The sequence below is a fragment of the Leptodactylus fuscus genome, chromosome 7, assembly GCF_031893055.1.
Source record: "Leptodactylus fuscus isolate aLepFus1 chromosome 7, aLepFus1.hap2, whole genome shotgun sequence".
In the NCBI taxonomy this organism is placed as follows: Eukaryota; Metazoa; Chordata; class Amphibia; order Anura; family Leptodactylidae; genus Leptodactylus; species Leptodactylus fuscus.
Genome location: NC_134271.1, coordinates 28764305 through 28787152, shown reverse-complemented (window position 1 = coordinate 28787152; position 22848 = coordinate 28764305). Strand labels below are relative to the sequence as shown.

General features: G+C 48.5%; 10 non-coding genes across 10 annotated transcripts; all 10 read right to left on the bottom strand.

The window, feature by feature from the left end:
- Positions 1–3659: 3659 nt before the first annotated feature.
- Positions 3660–3731, bottom strand: TRNAD-GUC (transfer RNA aspartic acid (anticodon GUC)). Its single transcript has one exon. It is a non-coding gene; the product is annotated as a tRNA-Asp (tRNA).
- Positions 3732–4495: 764 nt separating this feature from the next.
- TRNAD-GUC (transfer RNA aspartic acid (anticodon GUC)) lies at positions 4496–4567 on the bottom strand. Its single transcript has one exon. It is a non-coding gene; the product is annotated as a tRNA-Asp (tRNA).
- Positions 4568–5331: 764 nt separating this feature from the next.
- Positions 5332–5403, bottom strand: TRNAD-GUC (transfer RNA aspartic acid (anticodon GUC)). Its single transcript has one exon. It is a non-coding gene; the product is annotated as a tRNA-Asp (tRNA).
- A 1600-nt stretch (positions 5404–7003) lies between these two features.
- Positions 7004–7075, bottom strand: TRNAD-GUC (transfer RNA aspartic acid (anticodon GUC)). The gene has a single exon. It is a non-coding gene; the product is annotated as a tRNA-Asp (tRNA).
- A 760-nt stretch (positions 7076–7835) lies between these two features.
- On the bottom strand, positions 7836–7907 carry TRNAD-GUC (transfer RNA aspartic acid (anticodon GUC)). Its single transcript has one exon. It is a non-coding gene; the product is annotated as a tRNA-Asp (tRNA).
- A 2436-nt stretch (positions 7908–10343) lies between these two features.
- On the bottom strand, positions 10344–10415 carry TRNAD-GUC (transfer RNA aspartic acid (anticodon GUC)). Its single transcript has one exon. It is a non-coding gene; the product is annotated as a tRNA-Asp (tRNA).
- A 1600-nt stretch (positions 10416–12015) lies between these two features.
- TRNAD-GUC (transfer RNA aspartic acid (anticodon GUC)) lies at positions 12016–12087 on the bottom strand. The gene has a single exon. It is a non-coding gene; the product is annotated as a tRNA-Asp (tRNA).
- Positions 12088–13687: 1600 nt separating this feature from the next.
- TRNAD-GUC (transfer RNA aspartic acid (anticodon GUC)) lies at positions 13688–13759 on the bottom strand. The gene has a single exon. It is a non-coding gene; the product is annotated as a tRNA-Asp (tRNA).
- Positions 13760–17863: 4104 nt separating this feature from the next.
- Positions 17864–17935, bottom strand: TRNAD-GUC (transfer RNA aspartic acid (anticodon GUC)). Its single transcript has one exon. It is a non-coding gene; the product is annotated as a tRNA-Asp (tRNA).
- Positions 17936–19535: 1600 nt separating this feature from the next.
- TRNAD-GUC (transfer RNA aspartic acid (anticodon GUC)) lies at positions 19536–19607 on the bottom strand. Its single transcript has one exon. It is a non-coding gene; the product is annotated as a tRNA-Asp (tRNA).
- Between the last annotated feature and the right edge of the window lie 3241 nt (positions 19608–22848).

Genomic DNA, 22848 nt, shown 5'->3' with positions numbered 1-22848 from the left:
GTCATTTGAATGGCGAAGTCCATGGAAAGGAAACTGAAGTTGGACAAAATTAACCTTCTTTTCCCCAAAGGAAAAGTGGGTGTGGCGTGTCATTCCTGGGGACCAAGCTGTGTTTGGAAGGCGAAATGAAGGGAAAGATAGCCCGGCATTGTCGAGGTGACATGTGCGAGATGCTAGGAAACCCGAAATGCTTTTTTGGTGTCAAACAGGAAGCTGTACTGCCATGGATGGGCTAGGTCAAAGTGGCAACGATGAAGAGGATCCTGGGAAAGAGTTCCAGAGAAAGCAAGGCTGAGGAGAGAAAAAGAGGAAGCACTCCCCATCGGGGAATCGAACCCCGGTCTCCCGCGTGACAGGCAGGGTTACTCACCACTATACTAACGAGGAAGAAGCTGACCGCCACGCCGATTGCGCTCCAGCCGAAGATGAGGTTTCCGCGACCGACGGGAAAGGAATGATCTATTTCATTGCGCCACTGAAATGGAAGGGTGAAGGAAAAAACACACATGTGGCAGCGGTTAATAGCAAATTGCATTGGATTTAATCATTGACCTTTTTTTCTCAAAAGGAGGCGACATCTGGGAAAAAAAGGTGGCGGCAAAGATACGGCAGTCTTGGGACAGATGGGTCGACTCTTGGGATCTGTAGAAGTTTGGCCGTTTGCACGCCCTGAGACTTTCTGCCAAAAAGAAAAGGAAACTTCTGCAGATGATGGTGGATTCCCGTGCCATCTCATCACACTGGATTGCATGGATTTTTCAAGAAAGACTTCAAGCCTTCCTTTGGCTACTGGATCTTTGGTGACAAGATTGGTGCTTCTACAGATGATATCTTGAGTCATTTGAATGGCGAAGTCCATGGAAAGGAAACTGAAGTTGGACAAAATTAACCTTCTTTTCCCCAAAGGAAAAGTGGGTGTGGCGTGTCATTCCTGGGGACCAAGCTGTGTTTGGAAGGCGAAATGAAGGTAAAGATAGCCCGGCATTGTCGAGGTGACATGTGCGAGATGCTAGGAAGCCCGAAATGCTTTTTTGGTGTCAAACAGGAAGCTGTACTGCCATGGATGGGCTAGGTCAAAGTGGCAACGATGAAGAGGATCCTGGGAAAGAGTTCCAGAGAAAGCAAGGCTGAGGAGAGAAAAAGAGGAAGCACTCCCCGTCGGGAATCGAACCCCGGTCTCCCGCGTGACTGGCAGGGATACTCACCACTATACTAACGAGGAAGTAGGTGACCGCTGCGCCGATTGCGCTCCAGCCGACGATGAGGTTTCCGTAACCGACCGGAAAGGAATGATCTATTTCATTGCGCCACTGAAATGGAAGGGTGAAGGAAAAAACACACATGTGGCAGCGGTTAATAGCAAATTGCAATGGATTTAGTCATTGACCTTTTTTTCTCAAAAGGAGGCGACATCTGGGAAAAAAAGGTGGCGGCAAAGATACGGCAGTCTTGGGACAGATGGGTCGACTCTTGGGATCTGTAGAAGTTTGGCCGTTTGCACGCCCTGAGACTTTCTGCCAAAAAGAAAAGGAAACTTCTGCAGATGATGGTGGATTCCCGTGCCATCTCATCACACTGGATTGCATGGATTTTTCAAGAAAGACTTCAAGCCTTCCTTTGGCTACTGGATCTTTGGTGACAAGATTGGCGCTTCTACAGATGATATCTTGAGTCATTTGAATGGCGAAGTCCATGGAAAAGAAACTGAAGTTGGACAAAATTAACCTTCTTTTCCCCAAAGGAAAAGTGGGTGTGGCGTGTCATTCCTGGGGACCAAGCTGTGTTTGGAAGGCGAAATGAAGGGAAAGATAGCCCGGCATTGTCGAGGTGACATGTGCGAGATGCTAGGAAGCCCAAAATGCTTTTTTGGTGTCAAATAGGAAGCTGTACTGCCATGGATGGGCTAGGTCAAAGTGGCAACGATGAAGAGGATCCTGGAAAAGAGTTCCAGAGAAAGCAAGGCTGAGGAGAGAAAAAAAAGGAAGCACACCCCGTCGGGGAATCGAACCCCGGTCTCCCGCGTGACAGGCGGCATTACTCACCACTATACTAACGAGGAAGACGGTGAATGCCGTGCCGATTGCGCTCCTGCCGAAGATGAGGTTTCCCTGACCGACCGGAAAGGAATGATCTATTTCATTGCGCCACTGAAATGGAAGGGTGAAGGTAAAAACACACATGTGGCAGCGGTTAATAGCAAATTGCACTGGATTTAGTCATTGACCTTTTTTTCTCAAAAGGAGGCGACATCTGGGAAAAAAGGTGGCGGCAAAGATACGGCAGTCTTGGGACAGATGGGTCGACTCTTGGGATCTGTAGAAGTTTGGCCGTTTGCACGCCCTGAGACTTTCTGCCAAAAAGAAAATGAAACTTCTGCAGATGATGGTGGATTCCCGTGCCATCTCATCACACTGGATTGCATGGATTTTTCAAGAAAGACTTCAAGCCTTCCTTTGGCTACTGGATCTTTGGTGACAAGATTGGCGCTTCTACAGATGATATCTTGAGTCATTTGAATGGCGAAGTCCATGGAAAGGAAACTGAAGTTGGACAAAATTAACCTTCTTTTCCCCAAAGGAAAAGTGGGTGTGGCGTGTCATTCCTGGGGACCAAGCTGTGTTTGGAAGGCGAAATGAAGGGAAAGATAGCCCGGCATTGTCGAGGTGACATGTGCGAGATGCTAGGAAGCCCAAAATGCTTTTTTGGTGTCAAATAGGAAGCTGTACTGCCATGGATGGGCTAGGTCAAAGTGGCAACGATGAAGAGGATCCTGGAAAAGAGTTTCAGAGAAAGCAAGGCTGAGGAGAGAAAAAAAAAGAAGCACTCCCCGTCGGGGAATCGAACCCCGGTCTCCCGCGTGACAGGCGGCGATACTCACCACTATACTAACGAGGAAGACGGTGAATGCCGTGCCGATTGCGCTCCTGCCGAAGATGAGGTTTCCCTGACCGACCGGAAAGGAATGATCTATTTCATTGCGCCACTGAAATGGAAGGGTGAAGGAAAAAACACACATGTGGCAGCGGTTAATAGCAAATTGCATTGGATTTAGTCATTGACCTTTTTTTCTCAAAAGGAGGCGACATCTGGGAAAAAAAGGTGGCGGCAAAGATACGGCAGTCTTGGGACAGATGGGTCGACTCTTGGGATCTGTAGAAGTTTGGCCGTTTGCACGCCCTGAGACTTTCTGCCAAAAAGAAAAGGAAACTTCTGCAGATGATGGTGGATTCCCGTGCCATCTCATCACACTGGATTGCATGGATTTTTCAAGAAAGACTTCAAGCCTTCCTTTGGCTACTGGATCTTTGGTGACAAGATTGGCGCTTCTACAGATGATATCTTGAGTCATTTGAATGGCGAAGTCCATGGAAAGGAAACTGAAGTTGGACAAAATTAACCTTCTTTTCCCCAAAGGAAAAGTGGGTGTGGCGTGTCATTCCTGGGGACCAAGCTGTGTTTGGAAGGCGAAATGAAGGGAAAGATAGCCCGGCATTGTCGAGGTGACATGTGCGAGATGCTAGGAAGCCCGAAATGCTTTTTTGGTGTCAAACAGGAAGCTGTACTGCCATGGATAGGCTAGGTCAGAGTGGCAACGATGAAGAGGATCCTGGGAAAGAGTTCCAGAGAAAGCAAGGCTGAGGAGAGAAAAAGAGGAAGCACTCCCCGTCGGGGAATCGAACCCCGGTCTCCCGCGTGACAGGCGGGGATAATCACCACTATACTAACGAGGAAGAAGGTGACCACTGCGCCGATTGCGCTCCAGCCGAAGATGAGGTTTCCGTGACCGACCGGAAAGGAATGATCTATTTCATTGCGCCACTGAAATGGAAGGGTGAAGTTAAAAACACACATGTGGCAGCGGTTAATAGCAAATTGCATTGGATTTAGTCATTGACCTTTTTTTCTCAAAAGGAGGTGACATCTGGGAAAAAAAGGTGGCGGCAAAGATACGGCAGTCTTGGGACAGATGGGTCGACTCTTGGGATCTGTAGAAGTTTGGCCGTTTGCACGCCCTGAGACTTTCTGCCAAAAAGAAAATGAAACTTCTGCAGATGATGGTGGATTCCCGTGCCATCTCATCACACTGGATTGCATGGATTTTTCAAGAAAGACTTCAAGCCTTCCTTTGGCTACTGGATCTTTGGTGACAAGATTGGCGCTTCTACAGATGATATCTTGAGTCATTTGAATGGCGAAGTCCATGGAAAGGAAACTGAAGTTGGACAAAATTAACCTTCTTTTCCCCAAAGGAAAAGTGGGTGTGGCGTGTCATTCCTGGGGACCAAGCTGTGTTTGGAAGGCGAAATGAAGGGAAAGATAGCCCGGCATTGTCGAGGTGACATGTGCGAGATGCTAGGAAACCCGAAATGCTTTTTTGGTGTCAAACAGGAAGCTGTACTGCCATGGATGGGCTAGGTCAAAGTGGCAACGATGAAGAGGATCCTGGGAAAGAGTTCCAGAGAAAGCAAGGCTGAGGAGAGAAAAAGAGGAAGCACTCCCCGTCGGGGAATCGAACCCCGGTCTCCCGCGTGACAGGCGGGGATACTCACCACTATACTAACGAGGAAGAAGGTGACCACCGCGCCGATTGCGCTCCAGCCGAAGATGAGGTTTCCGTGACCGACCGGAAAGGAATGATCTATTTCATTGCGCCACTGAAATGGAAGGGTGAAGGTAAAAACACACATGTGGCAGCGGTTAATAGCAAATTGCACTGGATTTAGTCATTGACCTTTTTTTCTCAAAAGGAGGCGACATCTGGGAAAAAAAGGTGGCGGCAAAGATACGGCAGTCTTGGGACAGATGGGTCGACTCTTGGGATCTGTAGAAGTTTGGCCGTTTGCACGCCCTGAGACTTTCTGCCAAAAAGAAAATGAAACTTCTGCAGATGATGGTGGATTCCCGTGCCATCTCATCACACTGGATTGCATGGATTTTTCAAGAAAGACTTCAAGCCTTCCTTTGGCTACTGGATCTTTGGTGACAAGATTGGCGCTTCTACAGATGATATCTTGAGTCATTTGAATGGCGAAGTCCATGGAAAGGAAACTGAAGTTGGACAAAATTAACCTTCTTTTCCCCAAAGGAAAAGTGGGTATGGCGTGTCATTCCTGGGGACCAAGCTGTGTTTGGAAGGCGAAATGAAGGGAAAGATAGCCCGGCATTGTCGAGGTGACATGTGCGAGATGCTAGGAAACCCGAAATGCTTTTTTGGTGTCAAACAGGAAGCTGTACTGCCATGGATGGGCTAGGTCAAAGTGGCAACGATGAAGAGGATCCTGGGAAAGAGTTCCAGAGAAAGCAAGGCTGAGGAGAGAAAAAGAGGAAGCACTCCCCGTCGGGGAATCGAACCCCGGTCTCCCGCGTGACAGGCGGGGATACTCACCACTATACTAACGAGGAAGAAGGTGACCGCCGCGCCGATTGCGCTCCAGCCGAAGATGAGGTTTCCGCGACCGACCGGAAAGGAATGATCTATTTCATTGCGCCACTGAAATGGAAGGGTGAAGGAAAAAACACACATGTGGCAGCGGTTAATAGCAAATTGCATTGGATTTAGTCATTGACCTTTTTTTCTCAAAAGGAGGCGACATCTGGGAAAAAAAGGTGGCGGCAAAGATACGGCAGTCTTGGGACAGATGGGTCGACTCTTGGGATCTGTAGAAGTTTGGCCGTTTGCACGCCCTGAGACTTTCTGCCAAAAAGAAAAGGAAACTTCTGCAGATGATGGTGGATTCCCGTGCCATCTCATCACACTGGATTGCATGGATTTTTCAAGAAAGACTTCAAGCCTTCCTTTGGCTACTGGATCTTTGGTGACAAGATTGGCACTTCTACAGATGATATCTTGAGTCATTTGAATGGCGAAGTCCATGGAAAGGAAACTGAAGTTGGACAAAATTAACCTTCTTTTCCCCAAAGGAAAAGTGGGTGTGGCGTGTCATTCCTGGGGACCAAGCTGTGTTTGGAAGGCGAAATGAAGGTAAAGATAGCCCGGCATTGTCGAGGTGACATGTGCGAGATGCTAGGAAGCCCGAAATGCTTTTTTGGTGTCAAACAGGAAGCTGTACTGCCATGGATGGGCTAGGTCAAAGTGGCAACGATGAAGAGGATCCTGGGAAAGAGTTCCAGAGAAAGCAAGGCTGAGGAGAGAAAAAGAGGAAGCACTCCCCGTCGGGGAATCGAACCCCGGTCTCCCGCGTGACAGGCAGGGATACTCACCACTATACTAACGAGGAAGAAGGTAACCGCCGCGCCGATTGCGCTCCAGCCGAAGATGAGGTTTCCGCGACCGACCGGAAAGGAATGATCTATTTCATTGCGCCACTGAAATGGAAGGGTGAAGGAAAAAACACACATGTGGCAGCAGTTAATAGCAAATTGCATTGGATTTAGTCATTGACCTTTTTTTCTCAAAAGGAGGCGACATCTGGGAAAAAAAGGTGGCGGCAAAGATACGGCAGTCTTGGGACAGATGGGTCGACTCTTGGGATCTGTAGAAGTTTGGCCGTTTGCACGCCCTGAGACTTTCTGCCAAAAAGAAAAGGAAACTTCTGCAGATGATGGTGGATTCCCGTGCCATCTCATCACACTGGATTGCATGGATTTTTCAAGAAAGACTTCAAGCCTTCCTTTGGCTACTGGATCTTTGGTGACAAGATTGGCGCTTCTACAGATGATATCTTGAGTCATTTGAATGGCGAAGTCCATGGAAAGGAAACTGAAGTTGGACAAAATTAACCTTCTTTTCCCCAAAGGAAAAGTGGGTGTGGCGTGTCATTTCTGGGGACCAAGCTGTGTTTGGAACGCGAAATGAAGGGAAAGATAGCCCGGCATTGTCGAGGTGACATGTGCGAGATGCTAGGAAGCCCGAAATGCTTTTTTGGTGTCAAACAGGAAGCTGTACTGCCATGGATGGGCTAGGTCAAAGTGGCAACGATGAAGAGGATCCTGGGAAAGAGTTCCAGAGAAAGCAAAGCTGAGGAGAGAAAAAGAGGAAGCACTCCCCGTCGGGGAATCGAACCCCGGTCTCCCGCGTGACAGGCGGGGATACTCACCACTATACTAACGAGGAAGAAGCTGATCTTCGCGCCGATTGCGCTCCAGCCGAAGATGAGGTTTCCGCGACCGGAAAGGAATGATCTATTTCATTGCGCCACTGAAATGGAAGGGTGAAGGAAAAAACACACATGTGGCAGCGGTTAATAGCAAATTGCATTGGATTTAGTCATTGACCTTTTTTTCTCAAAAGGAGGCGACATCTGGGAAAAAAAGGTGGCGGCAAAGATACGGCAGTCTTGGGACAGATGGGTCGACTCTTGGGATCTGTAGAAGTTTGGCTGTTTGCACGCCCTGAGACTTTCTGCCAAAAAGAAAAGGAAACTTCTGCAGATGATGGTGGATTCCCGTGCCATCTCATCACACTGGATTGCATGGATTTTTCAAGAAAGACTTCAAGCCTTCCTTTGGCTACTGGATCTTTGGTGACAAGATTGGCGCTTCTACAGATGATATCTTGAGTCATTTGAATGGCGAAGTCCATGGAAAGGAAACTGAAGTTGGACAAAATTAACCTTCTTTTCCCCAAAGGAAAAGTGGGTGTGGCGTGTCATTCCTGGGGACCAAGCTGTGTTTGGAAGGCGAAATGAAGGGAAAGATAGCCCGGCATTGTCGAGGTGACATGTGCGAGATGCTAGGAAGCCCGAAATGCTTTTTTGGTGTCAAACAGGAAGCTGTACTGCCATGGATGGGCTAGGTCAAAGTGGCAACGATGAAGAGGATCCTGGGAAAGAGTTCCAGAGAAAGCAAGGCTGAGGAGAGAAAAAGAGGAAGCACTCCCCGTCGGGGAATCGAACCCCGGTCTCCCGCGTGACAGGCGGGGATACTCACCACTATACTAACGAGGAAGAAGGTGACCGCCGTGCCGATTGCGCTCCAGCCGAAGATGAGGTTTCCGCGACCGACCGGAAAGGAATGATCTATTTCATTGCGCCACTGAAATGGAAGGGTGAAGGAAAAAACACACATGTGGCAGCGGTTAATAGCAATTTGCATTGGATTTAGTCATTGACCTTTTTTTCTCAAAAGGAGGCGACATCTGGGAAAAAAAGGTGGCGGCAAAGATACGGCAGTCTTGGGACAGATGGGTCGACTCTTGGGATCTGTAGAAGTTTGGCCGTTTGCACGCCCTGAGACTTTCTGCCAAAAAGAAAAGGAAACTTCTGCAGATGATGGTGGATTCCCGTGCCATCTCATCACACTGGATTGCATGGATTTTTCAAGAAAGACTTCAAGCCTTCCTTTGGCTACTGGATCTTTGGTGACAAGATTGGCGCTTCTACAGATGATATCTTAAGTCATTTGAATGGCGAAGTCCATGGAAAGGAAACTGAAGTTGGACAAAATTAACCTTCTTTTCCCCAAAGGAAAAGTGGGTGTGGCGTGTCATTCCTAGGGACCAAGCTGTGTTTGGAAGGCGAAATGAAGGGAAAGATAGCCCGGCATTGTCGAGGTGACATGTGGGAGATGCTAGGAAGCCCGAAATGCTTTTATGGTGTCAAACAGGAAGCTGTACTGCCATGGATGGGCTAGGTCAAAGTGGCAGCGATGAAGAGGATCCTGGGAAAGAGTTCCAGAGAAAGCAAGGCTGAGGAGAGAAAAAGAGGAAGCACTCCCCGTCGGGGAATCGAACCCCGGTCTCCCGCGTGACAGGCGGGGATACTCACCACTATACTAATGAGAAAGACGGTGAATGCTGTGCCGATTGCGCTCCTGCCGAAGATGAGGTTTCCCTGACCGACCGGAAAGGAATGATCTATTTCATTGCGCCACTGAAATGGAAGGGTGAAGGAAAAAACACACATGTGGCAGCGGTTAATAGCAAATTGCATTGGATTTAGTCATTGACCTTTTTTTCTCAAAAGGAGGCGACATCTGGGAAAAAAAGGTGGCGGCAAAGATACGGCAGTCTTGGGACAGATGGGTCGACTCTTGGGATCTGTAGAAGTTTGGCCGTTTGCACGCCCTGAGACTTTCTGCCAAAAAGAAAAGGAAACTTCTGCAGATGATGGTGGATTCCTGTGCCATCTCATCACACTGGATTGCATGGATTTTTCAAGAAAGACTTCAAGCCTTCCTTTGGCTACTGGATCTTTGGTGACAAGATTGGCACTTCTACAGATGATAGCTTGAGTCATTTGAATGGCGAAGTCCATGGAAAGGAAACTGAAGTTGGACAAAATTAACCTTCTTTTCCCCAAAGGAAAAGTGGGTGTGGCGTGTCATTCCTGGGGACCAAGCTGTGTTTGGAAGGCGAAATGAAGGTAAAGATAGCCCGGCATTGTCGAGGTGACATGTGCGAGATGCTAGGAAACCCAAAATGCTTTTTTGGTGTCAAACAGGAAGCTGTACTGCCATGGATGGGCTAGGTCAAAGTGGCAACGACGAAGAGGATCCTGGGAAAGAGTTCCAGAGAAAGCAAGGCTGAGGAGAGAAAAAGAGGAAGCACTCCCCGTCGGGGAATCGAACCCCGGTCTCACGCGTGACAGGCGGGGATACTCACCACTATACTAACGAGGAAGAAGCTGACAGCCACGCCGATTGCGCTCCAGCCGAAGATGAGGTTTCCGCGACCGAAGGGAAAGGAATGATCTATTTCATTGCGCCACTGAAATGGAAGGGTGAAGGAAAAAACACACATGTGGCAGCGGTTAATAGCAAATTGCATTGGATTTAGTCATTGACCTTTTTTTCTCAAAAGGAGGCGACATCTGGGAAAAAAAGGTGGCGGCAAAGATACGGCAGTCTTGGGACAGATGGGTCGACTCTTGGGATCTGTAGAAGTTTGGCCGTTTGCACGCCCTGAGACTTTCTGCCAAAAAGAAAAGGAAACTTCTGCAGATGATGGTGGATTCCCGTGCCATCTCATCACACTGGATTGCATGGATTTTTCAAGAAAGACTTCAAGCCTTCCTTTGGCTACTGGATCTTTGGTGACAAGATTGGCGCTTCTACAGATGATATCTTGAGTCATTTGAATGGCGAAGTCCATGGAAAGGAAACTGAAGTTGGACAAAATTAACCTTCTTTTCCCCAAAGGAAAAGTGGGTGTGGCGTGTCATTCCTGGGGACCAAGCTGTGTTTGGAAGGCGAAATGAAGGGAAAGATAGCCCGGCATTGTCGAGGTGACATGTGCGAGATGCTAGGAAGCCCGAAATGCTTTTTTGGTGTCAAACAGGAAGCTGTACTGCCATGGATGGGCTAGGTCAAAGTGGCAACGATGAAGAGGATCCTGGGAAAGAGTTCCAGAGAAAGCAAGGCTGAGGAGAGAAAAAGAGGAAGCACTCCCCGTCGGGGAATCGAACCCCGGTCTCCCGCGTGACAGGCGGGGATACTCACCACTATACTAACGAGGAAGAAGGTGACCGCCGCGCCGATTGCGCTCCAGCCGAAGATGAGGTTTCCGCGACCGACCGGAAAGGAATGATCTATTTCATTGCGCCACTGAAATGGAAGGGTGAAGGAAAAAACACACATGTGGCAGCGGTTAATAGCAAATTGCATTGGATTTAGTCATTGACCTTTTTTTCTCAAAAGGAGGCGACATCTGGGAAAAAAAGGTGGCGGCAAAGATACGGCAGTCTTGGGACAGATGGGTCGACTCTTGGGATCTGTAGAAGTTTGGCCGTTTGCACGCCCTGAGACTTTCTGCCAAAAAGAAAAGGAAACTTCTGCAGATGATGGTGGATTCCCGTGCCATCTCATCACACTGGATTGCATGGATTTTTCAAGAAAGACTTAAAGCCTTCCTTTGGCTACTGGATCTTTGGTGACAAGATTGGCGCTTCTACAGATGATATCTTAAGTCATTTGAATGGCGAAGTCCATGGAAAGGAAACTGAAGTTGGACAAAATTAACCTTCTTTTCCCCAAAGGAAAAGTGGGTGTGGCGTGTCATTCCTAGGGACCAAGCTGTGTTTGGAAGGCGAAATGAAGGGAAAGATAGCCCAGCATTGTCGAGGTGACATGTGCGAGATGCTAGGAAGCCCGAAATGCTTTTTTGGTGTCAAACAGGAAGCTGTACTGCCATGGATGGGCTAGGTCAAAGTGGCAACGATGAAGAGGATCCTGGGAAAGAGTTCCAGAGAAAGCAAGGCTGAGGAGAGAAAAAGAGGTAGCACTCCCCGTCGGGGAATCGAACCCCGGTCTCCCGCGTGACAGGTGGGGATAATCACCACTATACTAACGAGGAAGAAGGTGACCGCCGCGCCGATTGCGCTCCAGCCGAAGATGAGGTTTCCGCGACCGACCGGAAAGGAATGATCTATTTCATTGCGCCACTGAAATGGAAGGGTGAAGGAAAAAACACACATGTGGCAGCGGTTAATAGCAAATTGCATTGGATTTAGTCATTGACCTTTTTTTCTCAAAAGGAGGCGACATCTGGGAAAAAAAGGTGGCGGCAAAGATACGGCAGTCTTGGGACAGATGGGTCGACTCTTGGGATCTGTAGAAGTTTGGCCGTTTGCACGCCCTGAGACTTTCTGCCAAAAAGAAAAGGAAACTTCTGCAGATGATGGTGGATTCCCGTGCCATCTCATCACACTGGATTGCATGGATTTTTCAAGAAAGACTTCAAGCCTTCCTTTGGCTACTGGATCTTTGGTGACAAGATTGGCGCTTCTACAGATGATATCTTGAGTCATTTGAATGGCGAAGTCCATGGAAAGGAAACTGAAGTTGGACAAAATTAACCTTCTTTTCCCCAAAGGAAAAGTGGGTGTGGCGTGTCATTCCTGGGGACCAAGCTGTGTTTGGAAGGCGAAATGAAGGGAAAGATAGCCCGGCATTGTCGAGGTGACATGTGCGAGATGCTAGGAAGCCCGAAATGCTTTTTTGGTGTCAAACAGGAAGCTATACTGCCATGGATGGGCTAGGTCAAAGTGGCAACGATGAAGAGGATCCTGGGAAAGAGTTCCAGAGAAAGCAAGGCTGAGGAGAGAAAAAGAGGAAGCACTCCCCGTCGGGGAATCGAACCCCGGTCTCCCGCGTGACAGGCGGGGATACTCACCACTATACTAACGAGGAAGAAGCTGACCGCCGTGCCGATTGCGCTCCAGCCAAAGATGAGGTTTCCGCGACCGACCGGAAAGGAATGATCTATTTCATTGCGCCACTGAAATGGAAGGGTGAAGGAAAAAACACACATGTGGCAGCGGTTAATAGCAAATTGCATTGGATTTAGTCATTGACCTTTTTTTCTCAAAAGGAGGCGACATCTGGGAAAAAAAGGTGGGGGCAAAGATACGGCAGTCTTGGGACAGATGGGTCGACTCTTGGGATCTGTAGAAGTTTGGCCGTTTGCACGCCCTGAGACTTTCTGCCAAAAAGAAAAGGAAACTTCTGAAGATGATGGTGGATTCCTGTGCCATCTCATCACACTGGATTGCATGGATTTTTCAAGAAAGACTTCAAGCCTTCCTTTGGCTACTGGATCTTTGGTGACAAGATTGGCGCTTCTACAGATGATATCTTGAGTCATTTGAATGGCGAAGTCCATGGAAAGGAAACTGAAGTTGGACAAAATTAACCTTCTTTTCCCCAAAGGAAAAGTGGGTGTGGCGTGTCATTCCTGGGGACCAAGCTGTGTTTGGAAGGCGAAATGAAGGGAAAGATAGCCCGGCATTGTCGAGGTGACATGTGCGAGATGCTAGGAAGCCCGAAATGCTTTTTTGGTGTCAAACAGGAAGCTGTACTGCCATGGATGGGCTAGGTCAAAGTGGCAACGATGAAGAGGATCCTGGGAAAGAGTTCCAGAGAAAGCAAGGCTGAGGAGAGAAAAAGAGGAAGCACTCCCCGTCGGGGAATCGAACCCCAGTCTCCCGCGTGACAGGCGGGGATACTCACCACTATACTAACGAGGAAGAAGGTGACCACCGCGCCGATTGCGCTCCAGCCGAAGATGAGGTTTCCGTGACCGACCGGAAAGGAATGATCTATTTCATTGCGCCACTGAAATGGAAGGGTGAAGGTAAAAACACACATGTGGCAGCGGTTAATAGCAAATTGCACTGGATTTAGTCATTGACCTTTTTTTCTCAAAAGGAGGCGACATCTGGGAAAAAAAGGTGGCGGCAAAGATACGGCAGTCTTGGGACAGATGGGTCGACTCTTGGGATCTGTAGAAGTTTGGCCGTTTGCACGCCCTGAGACTTTCTGCCAAAAAGAAAATGAAACTTCTGCAGATGATGGTGGATTCCCGTGCCATCTCATCACACTGGATTGCATGGATTTTTCAAGAAAGACTTCAAGCCTTCCTTTGGCTACTGGATCTTTGGTGACAAGATTGGCGCTTCTACAGATGATATCTTGAGTCATTTGAATGGCGAAGTCCATGGAAAGGAAACTGAAGTTGGACAAAATTAACCTTCTTTTCCCCAAAGGAAAAGTGGGTATGGCGTGTCATTCCTGGGGACCAAGCTGTGTTTGGAAGGCGAAATGAAGGGAAAGATAGCCCGGCATTGTCGAGGTGACATGTGCGAGATGCTAGGAAACCCGAAATGCTTTTTTGGTGTCAAACAGGAAGCTGTACTGCCATGGATGGGCTAGGTCAAAGTGGCAACGATGAAGAGGATCCTGGGAAAGAGTTCCAGAGAAAGCAAGGCTGAGGAGAGAAAAAGAGGAAGCACTCCCCGTCGGGGAATCGAACCCCGGTCTCCCGCGTGACAGGCGGGGATACTCACCACTATACTAACGAGGAAGAAGGTGACCGCCGTGCCGATTGCGCTCCAGCCGAAGATGAGGTTTCCGCGACCGACCGGAAAGGAATGATGTATTTCATTGCGCCACTGAAATGGAAGGGTGAAGGAAAAAACACACATGTGGCAGCGGTTAATAGCAAATTGCATTGGATTTAGTCATTGACCTTTTTTTCTCAAAAGGAGGCGACATCTGGGAAAAAAAGGTGGCGGCAAAGATACGGCAGTCTTGGGACAGATGGGTCGACTCTTGGGATCTGTAGAAGTTTGGCCGTTTGCACGCCCTGAGACTTTCTGCCAAAAAGAAAAGGAAACTTCTGCAGATGATGGTGGATTCCCGTGCCATCTCATCACACTGGATTGCATGGATTTTTCAAGAAAGACTTCAAGCCTTCCTTTGGCTACTGGATCTTTGGTGACAAGATTGGCACTTCTACAGATGATATCTTGAGTCATTTGAATGGCGAAGTCCATGGAAAGGAAACTGAAGTTGGACAAAATTAACCTTCTTTTCCCCAAAGGAAAAGTGGGTGTGGCGTGTCATTCCTGGGGACCAAGCTGTGTTTGGAAGGCGAAATGAAGGGAAAGATAGCCCGGCATTGTCGAGGTGACATGTGCGAGATGCTAGGAAGCCCGAAATGCTTTTTTGGTGTCAAACAGGAAGCTGTACTGCCATGGATGGGCTAGGTCAAAGTGGCAACGATGAAGAGGATCCTGGGAAAGAGTTCCAGAGAAAGCAAGGCTGAGGAGAGAAAAAGAGGAAGCACTCCCCGTCGGGGAATCGAACCCCGGTCTCCCGCGTGACAGGCAGGGATACTCACCACTATACTAACGAGGAAGAAGGTAACCGCCGCGCCGATTGCGCTCCAGCCGAAGATGAGGTTTCCGCGACCGACCGGAAAGGAATGATCTATTTCATTGCGCCACTGAAATGGAAGGGTGAAGGAAAAAACACACATGTGGCAGCAGTTAATAGCAAATTGCATTGGATTTAGTCATTGACCTTTTTGTCTCAAAAGGAGGCGACATCTGGGAAAAAAAGGTGGCGGCAAAGATACGGCAGTCTTGGGACAGATGGGTCGACTCTTGGGATCTGTAGAAGTTTGGCCGTTTGCACGCCCTGAGACTTTCTGCCAAAAAGAAAAGGAAACTTCTGCAGATGATGGTGGATTCCCGTGCCATCTCATCACACTGGATTGCATGGATTTTTCAAGAAAGACTTCAAGCCTTCCTTTGGCTACTGGATCTTTGGTGACAAGATTGGCGCTTCTACAGATGATATCTTGAGTCATTTGAATGGCGAAGTCCATGGAAAGGAAACTGAAGTTGGACAAAATTAACCTTCTTTTCCCCAAAGGAAAAGTGGGTGTGGCGTGTCATTCCTGGGGACCAAGCTGTGTTTGGAAGGCGAAATGAAGGGAAAGATAGCCCGGCATTGTCGAGGTGACATGTGCGAGATGCTAGGAAGCCCGAAATGCTTTTTTGGTGTCAAACAGGAAGCTGTACTGCCATGGATGGGCTAGGTCAAAGTGGCAACGATGAAGAGGATCCTGGGAAAGAGTTCCAGAGAAAGCAAGGCTGAGGAGAGAAAAAGAGGAAGCACTCCCCGTCGGGGAATCGAACCCCGGTCTCCCGCGTGACAGGCAGTGATACTCACCACTATACTAACGAGGAAGTAGGTGACTGCTGCGCCGATTGCGCTCCAGCCGAAGATGAGGTTTCCGTAACCGACCGGAAAGGAATGATCTATTTCATTGCGCCACTGAAATGGAAGGGTGAAGGAAAAAACACACATGGGGCAGCGGTTAATAGCAAATTGCAATGGATTTAGTCATTGACCTTTTTTTCTCAAAAGGAGGCGACATCTGGGAAAAAAAGGTGGCGGCAAAGATACGGCAGTCTTGGGACAGATGGGTCGACTCTTGGGATCTGTAGAAGTTTGGCCGTTTGCACGCCCTGAGACTTTCTGCCAAAAAGAAAAGGAAACTTCTGCAGATGATGGTGGATTCCCGTGCCATCTCATCACACTGGATTGCATGGATTTTTCAAGAAAGACTTCAAGCCTTCCTTTGGCTACTGGATCTTTGGTGACAAGATTGGCGCTTCTACAGATGATATCTTGAGTCATTTGAATGGCGAAGTCCATGGAAAGGAAACTGAAGTTGGACAAAATTAACCTTCTTTTCCTCAAAGGAAAAGTGGGTGTGGCGTGTCATTTCTGGGGACCAAGCTGTGTTTGGAACGCGAAATGAAGGGAAAGATAGCCCGGCATTGTCGAGGTGACATGTGCGAGATGCTAGGAAGCCCGAAATGCTTTTTTGGTGTCAAACAGGAAGCTGTACTGCCATGGATGGGCTAGGTCAAAGTGGCAACGATGAAGAGGATCCTGGGAAAGAGTTCCAGAGAAAGCAAAGCTGAGGAGAGAAAAAGAGGAACCACTCCCCGTCGGGGAATCGAACCCCGATCTCCCGCGTGACAGGCGGGGATACTCACCACTATACTAACGAGGAAGAAGCTGACCTTCGCGCCGATTGCGCTCCAGCCGAAGATGAGGTTTCCGCGACCGGAAAGGAATGATCTATTTCATTGCGCCACTGAAATGGAAGGGTGAAGGAAAAAACACACATGTGGCAGCGGTTAATAGCAAATTGCATTGGATTTAGTCATTGACCTTTTTTTCTCAAAAGGAGGCGACATCTGGGAAAAAAAGGTGGCGGCAAAGATACGGCAGTCTTGGGACAGATGGGTCGACTCTTGGGATCTGTAGAAGTTTGGCCGTTTGCACGCCCTGAGACTTTCTGCCAAAAAGAAAAGGAAACTTCTGCAGATGATGGTGGATTCCCGTGCCATCTCATCACACTGGATTGCATGGATTTTTCAAGAAAGACTTAAAGCCTTCCTTTGGCTACTGGATCTTTGGTGACAAGATTGGCGCTTCTACAGATGATATCTTAAGTCATTTGAATGGCGAAGTCCATGGAAAGGAAACTGAAGTTGGACAAAATTAACCTTCTTTTCCCCAAAGGAAAAGTGGGTGTGGCGTGTCATTCCTAGGGACCAAGCTGTGTTTGGAAGGCGAAATGAAGGGAAAGATAGCCCGGCATTGTCGAGGTGACATGTGCGAGATGCTAGGAAGCCCGAAATGCTTTTTTGGTGTCAAACAGGAAGCTGTACTGCCATGGATGGGCTAGGTCAAAGTGGCAACGATGAAGAGGATCCTGGGAAAGAGTTCCAGAGAAAGCAAGGCTGAGGAGAGAAAAAGAGGTAGCACTCCCCGTCGGGGAATCGAACCCCGGTCTCCCGCGTGACAGGTGGGGATACTCACCACTATACTAACGAGGAAGAAGGTGACCGCCGCGCCGATTGCGCTCCAGCCGAAGATGAGGTTTCCGCGACCGACCGGAAAGGAATGATCTATTTCATTGCGCCACTGAAATGGAAGGGTGAAGGAAAAAACACACATGTGGCAGCGGTTAATAGCAAATTGCATTGGATTTAGTCATTGACCTTTTTTTCTCAAAAGGAGGCGACATCTGGGAAAAAAAGGTGGCGGCAAAGATACGGCAGTCTTGGGACAGATGGGTCGACTCTTGGGATCTGTAGAAGTTTGGCCGTTTGCACGCCCTGAGACTTTCTGCCAAAAAGAAAAGGAAACTTCTGCAGATGATGGTGGATTCCCGTGCCATCTCATCACACTGGATTGCATGGATTTTTCAAGAAAGACTTCAAGCCTTCCTTTGGCTACTGGATCTTTGGTGACAAGATTGGCGCTTCTACAGATGATATCTTGAGTCATTTGAATGGCGAAGTCCATGGAAAGGAAACTGAAGTTGGACAAAATTAACCTTCTTTTCCCCAAAGGAAAAGTGGGTGTGGCGTGTCATTCCTGGGGACCAAGCTGTGTTTGGAAGGCGAAATGAAGGTAAAGATAGCCCGGCATTGTCGAGGTGACATGTGCGAGATGCTAGGAAGCCCGAAATGCTTTTTTGGTGTCAAACAGGAAGCTATACTGCCATGGATGGGCTAGGTCAAAGTGGCAACGATGAAGAGGATCCTGGGAAAGAGTTCCAGAGAAAGCAAGGCTGAGGAGAGAAAAAGAGGAAGCACTCCCCGTCGGGGAATCGAACCCCGGTCTCCCGCGTGACAGGCGGGGATACTCACCACTATACTAACGAGGAAGAAGCTGACCGCCGTGCCGATTGCGCTCCAGCCAAAGATGAGGTTTCCGCGACCGACCGGAAAGGAATGATCTATTTCATTGCGCCACTGAAATGGAAGGGTGAAGGAAAAAACACACATGTGGCAGCGGTTAATAGCAAATTGCATTGGATTTAGTCATTGACCTTTTTTTCTCAAAAGGAGGCGACATCTGGGAAAAAAAGGTGGGGGCAAAGATACGGCAGTCTTGGGACAGATGGGTCGACTCTTGGGATCTGTAGAAGTTTGGCCGTTTGCACGCCCTGAGACTTTCTGCCAAAAAGAAAAGGAAACTTCTGAAGATGATGGTGGATTCCTGTGCCATCTCATCACACTGGATTGCATGGATTTTTCAAGAAAGACTTCAAGCCTTCCTTTGGCTACTGGATCTTTGGTGACAAGATTGGCGCTTCTACAGATGATATCTTGAGTCATTTGAATGGCGAAGTCCATGGAAAGGAAACTGAAGTTGGACAAAATTAACCTTCTTTTCCCCAAAGGAAAAGTGGGTGTGGCGTGTCATTCCTGGGGACCAAGCTGTGTTTGGAAGGCGAAATGAAGGGAAAGATAGCCCGGCATTGTCGAGGTGACATGTGCGAGATGCTAGGAAGCCCGAAATGCTTTTTTGGTGTCAAACAGGAAGCTGTACTGCCATGGATGGGCTAGGTCAAAGTGGCAACGATGAAGAGGATCCTGGGAAAGAGTTCCAGAGAAAGCAAGGCTGAGGAGAGAAAAAGAGGAAGCACTCCCCGTCGGGGAATCGAACCCCAGTCTCCCGCGTGACAGGCGGGGATACTCACCACTATACTAACGAGGAAGAAGGTGACCACCGCGCCGATTGCGCTCCAGCCGAAGATGAGGTTTCCGTGACCGACCGGAAAGGAATGATCTATTTCATTGCGCCACTGAAATGGAAGGGTGAAGGTAAAAACACACATGTGGCAGCGGTTAATAGCAAATTGCACTGGATTTAGTCATTGACCTTTTTTTCTCAAAAGGAGGCGACATCTGGGAAAAAAAGGTGGCGGCAAAGATACGGCAGTCTTGGGACAGATGGGTCGACTCTTGGGATCTGTAGAAGTTTGGCCGTTTGCACGCCCTGAGACTTTCTGCCAAAAAGAAAATGAAACTTCTGCAGATGATGGTGGATTCCCGTGCCATCTCATCACACTGGATTGCATGGATTTTTCAAGAAAGACTTCAAGCCTTCCTTTGGCTACTGGATCTTTGGTGACAAGATTGGCGCTTCTACAGATGATATCTTGAGTCATTTGAATGGCGAAGTCCATGGAAAGGAAACTGAAGTTGGACAAAATTAACCTTCTTTTCCCCAAAGGAAAAGTGGGTATGGCGTGTCATTCCTGGGGACCAAGCTGTGTTTGGAAGGCGAAATGAAGGGAAAGATAGCCCGGCATTGTCGAGGTGACATGTGCGAGATGCTAGGAAACCCGAAATGCTTTTTTGGTGTCAAACAGGAAGCTGTACTGCCATGGATGGGCTAGGTCAAAGTGGCAACGATGAAGAGGATCCTGGGAAAGAGTTCCAGAGAAAGCAAGGCTGAGGAGAGAAAAAGAGGAAGCACTCCCCGTCGGGGAATCGAACCCCGGTCTCCCGCGTGACAGGCGGGGATACTCACCACTATACTAACGAGGAAGAAGGTGACCGCCGTGCCGATTGCGCTCCAGCCGAAGATGAGGTTTCCGCGACCGACCGGAAAGGAATGATGTATTTCATTGCGCCACTGAAATGGAAGGGTGAAGGAAAAAACACACATGTGGCAGCGGTTAATAGCAAATTGCATTGGATTTAGTCATTGACCTTTTTTTCTCAAAAGGAGGCGACATCTGGGAAAAAAAGGTGGCGGCAAAGATACGGCAGTCTTGGGACAGATGGGTCGACTCTTGGGATCTGTAGAAGTTTGGCCGTTTGCACGCCCTGAGACTTTCTGCCAAAAAGAAAAGGAAACTTCTGCAGATGATGGTGGATTCCCGTGCCATCTCATCACACTGGATTGCATGGATTTTTCAAGAAAGACTTCAAGCCTTCCTTTGGCTACTGGATCTTTGGTGACAAGATTGGCACTTCTACAGATGATATCTTGAGTCATTTGAATGGCGAAGTCCATGGAAAGGAAACTGAAGTTGGACAAAATTAACCTTCTTTTCCCCAAAGGAAAAGTGGGTGTGGCGTGTCATTCCTGGGGACCAAGCTGTGTTTGGAAGGCGAAATGAAGGGAAAGATAGCCCGGCATTGTCGAGGTGACATGTGCGAGATGCTAGGAAGCCCGAAATGCTTTTTTGGTGTCAAACAGGAAGCTGTACTGCCATGGATGGGCTAGGTCAAAGTGGCAACGATGAAGAGGATCCTGGGAAAGAGTTCCAGAGAAAGCAAGGCTGAGGAGAGAAAAAGAGGAAGCACTCCCCGTCGGGGAATCGAACCCCGGTCTCCCGCGTGACAGGCAGGGATACTCACCACTATACTAACGAGGAAGAAGGTAACCGCCGCGCCGATTGCGCTCCAGCCGAAGATGAGGTTTCCGCGACCGACCGGAAAGGAATGATCTATTTCATTGCGCCACTGAAATGGAAGGGTGAAGGAAAAAACACACATGTGGCAGCAGTTAATAGCAAATTGCATTGGATTTAGTCATTGACCTTTTTGTCTCAAAAGGAGGCGACATCTGGGAAAAAAAGGTGGCGGCAAAGATACGGCAGTCTTGGGACAGATGGGTCGACTCTTGGGATCTGTAGAAGTTTGGCCGTTTGCACGCCCTGAGACTTTCTGCCAAAAAGAAAAGGAAACTTCTGCAGATGATGGTGGATTCCCGTGCCATCTCATCACACTGGATTGCATGGATTTTTCAAGAAAGACTTCAAGCCTTCCTTTGGCTACTGGATCTTTGGTGACAAGATTGGCGCTTCTACAGATGATATCTTGAGTCATTTGAATGGCGAAGTCCATGGAAAGGAAACTGAAGTTGGACAAAATTAACCTTCTTTTCCCCAAAGGAAAAGTGGGTGTGGCGTGTCATTCCTGGGGACCAAGCTGTGTTTGGAAGGCGAAATGAAGGGAAAGATAGCCCGGCATTGTCGAGGTGACATGTGCGAGATGCTAGGAAGCCCGAAATGCTTTTTTGGTGTCAAACAGGAAGCTGTACTGCCATGGATGGGCTAGGTCAAAGTGGCAACGATGAAGAGGATCCTGGGAAAGAGTTCCAGAGAAAGCAAGGCTGAGGAGAGAAAAAGAGGAAGCACTCCCCGTCGGGGAATCGAACCCCGGTCTCCCGCGTGACAGGCAGTGATACTCACCACTATACTAACGAGGAAGTAGGTGACTGCTGCGCCGATTGCGCTCCAGCCGAAGATGAGGTTTCCGTAACCGACCGGAAAGGAATGATCTATTTCATTGCGCCACTGAAATGGAAGGGTGAAGGAAAAAACACACATGGGGCAGCGGTTAATAGCAAATTGCAATGGATTTAGTCATTGACCTTTTTTTCTCAAAAGGAGGCGACATCTGGGAAAAAAAGGTGGCGGCAAAGATACGGCAGTCTTGGGACAGATGGGTCGACTCTTGGGATCTGTAGAAGTTTGGCCGTTTGCACGCCCTGAGACTTTCTGCCAAAAAGAAAAGGAAACTTCTGCAGATGATGGTGGATTCCCGTGCCATCTCATCACACTGGATTGCATGGATTTTTCAAGAAAGACTTCAAGCCTTCCTTTGGCTACTGGATCTTTGGTGACAAGATTGGCGCTTCTACAGATGATATCTTGAGTCATTTGAATGGCGAAGTCCATGGAAAGGAAACTGAAGTTGGACAAAATTAACCTTCTTTTCCTCAAAGGAAAAGTGGGTGTGGCGTGTCATTTCTGGGGACCAAGCTGTGTTTGGAACGCGAAATGAAGGGAAAGATAGCCCGGCATTGTCGAGGTGACATGTGCGAGATGCTAGGAAGCCCGAAATGCTTTTTTGGTGTCAAACAGGAAGCTGTACTGCCATGGATGGGCTAGGTCAAAGTGGCAACGATGAAGAGGATCCTGGGAAAGAGTTCCAGAGAAAGCAAAGCTGAGGAGAGAAAAAGAGGAACCACTCCCCGTCGGGGAATCGAACCCCGATCTCCCGCGTGACAGGTGGGGATACTCACCACTATACTAACGAGGAAGAAGCTGACCTTCGCGCCGATTGCGCTCCAGCCGAAGATGAGGTTTCCGCGACCGGAAAGGAATGATCTATTTCATTGCGCCACTGAAATGGAAGGGTGAAGGAAAAAACACACATGTGGCAGCGGTTAATAGCAAATTGCATTGGATTTAGTCATTGACCTTTTTTTCTCAAAAGGAGGCGACATCTGGGAAAAAAAGGTGGCGGCAAAGATACGGCAGTCTTGGGACAGATGGGTCGACTCTTGGGATCTGTAGAAGTTTGGCCGTTTGCACGCCCTGAGACTTTCTGCCAAAAAGAAAAGGAAACTTCTGCAGATGATGGTGGATTCCCGTGCCATCTCATCACACTGGATTGCATGGATTTTTCAAGAAAGACTTCAAGCCTTCCTTTGGCTACTGGATCTTTGGTGACAAGATTGGCGCTTCTACAGATGATATCTTGAGTCATTTGAATGGCGAAGTCCATGGAAAGGAAACTGAAGTTGGACAAAATTAACCTTCTTTTCCCCAAAGGAAAAGTGGGTGTGGCGTGTCATTCCTGGGGACCAAGCTGTGTTTGGAAGGCGAAATGAAGGGAAAGATAGCCCGGCATTGTCGAGGTGACATGTGCGAGATGCTAGGAAGCCCGAAATGCTTTTTTGGTGTCAAACAGGAAGCTGTACTGCCATGGATGGGCTAGGTCAAAGTGGCAACGATGAAGAGGATCCTGGGAAAGAGTTCCAGAGAAAGCA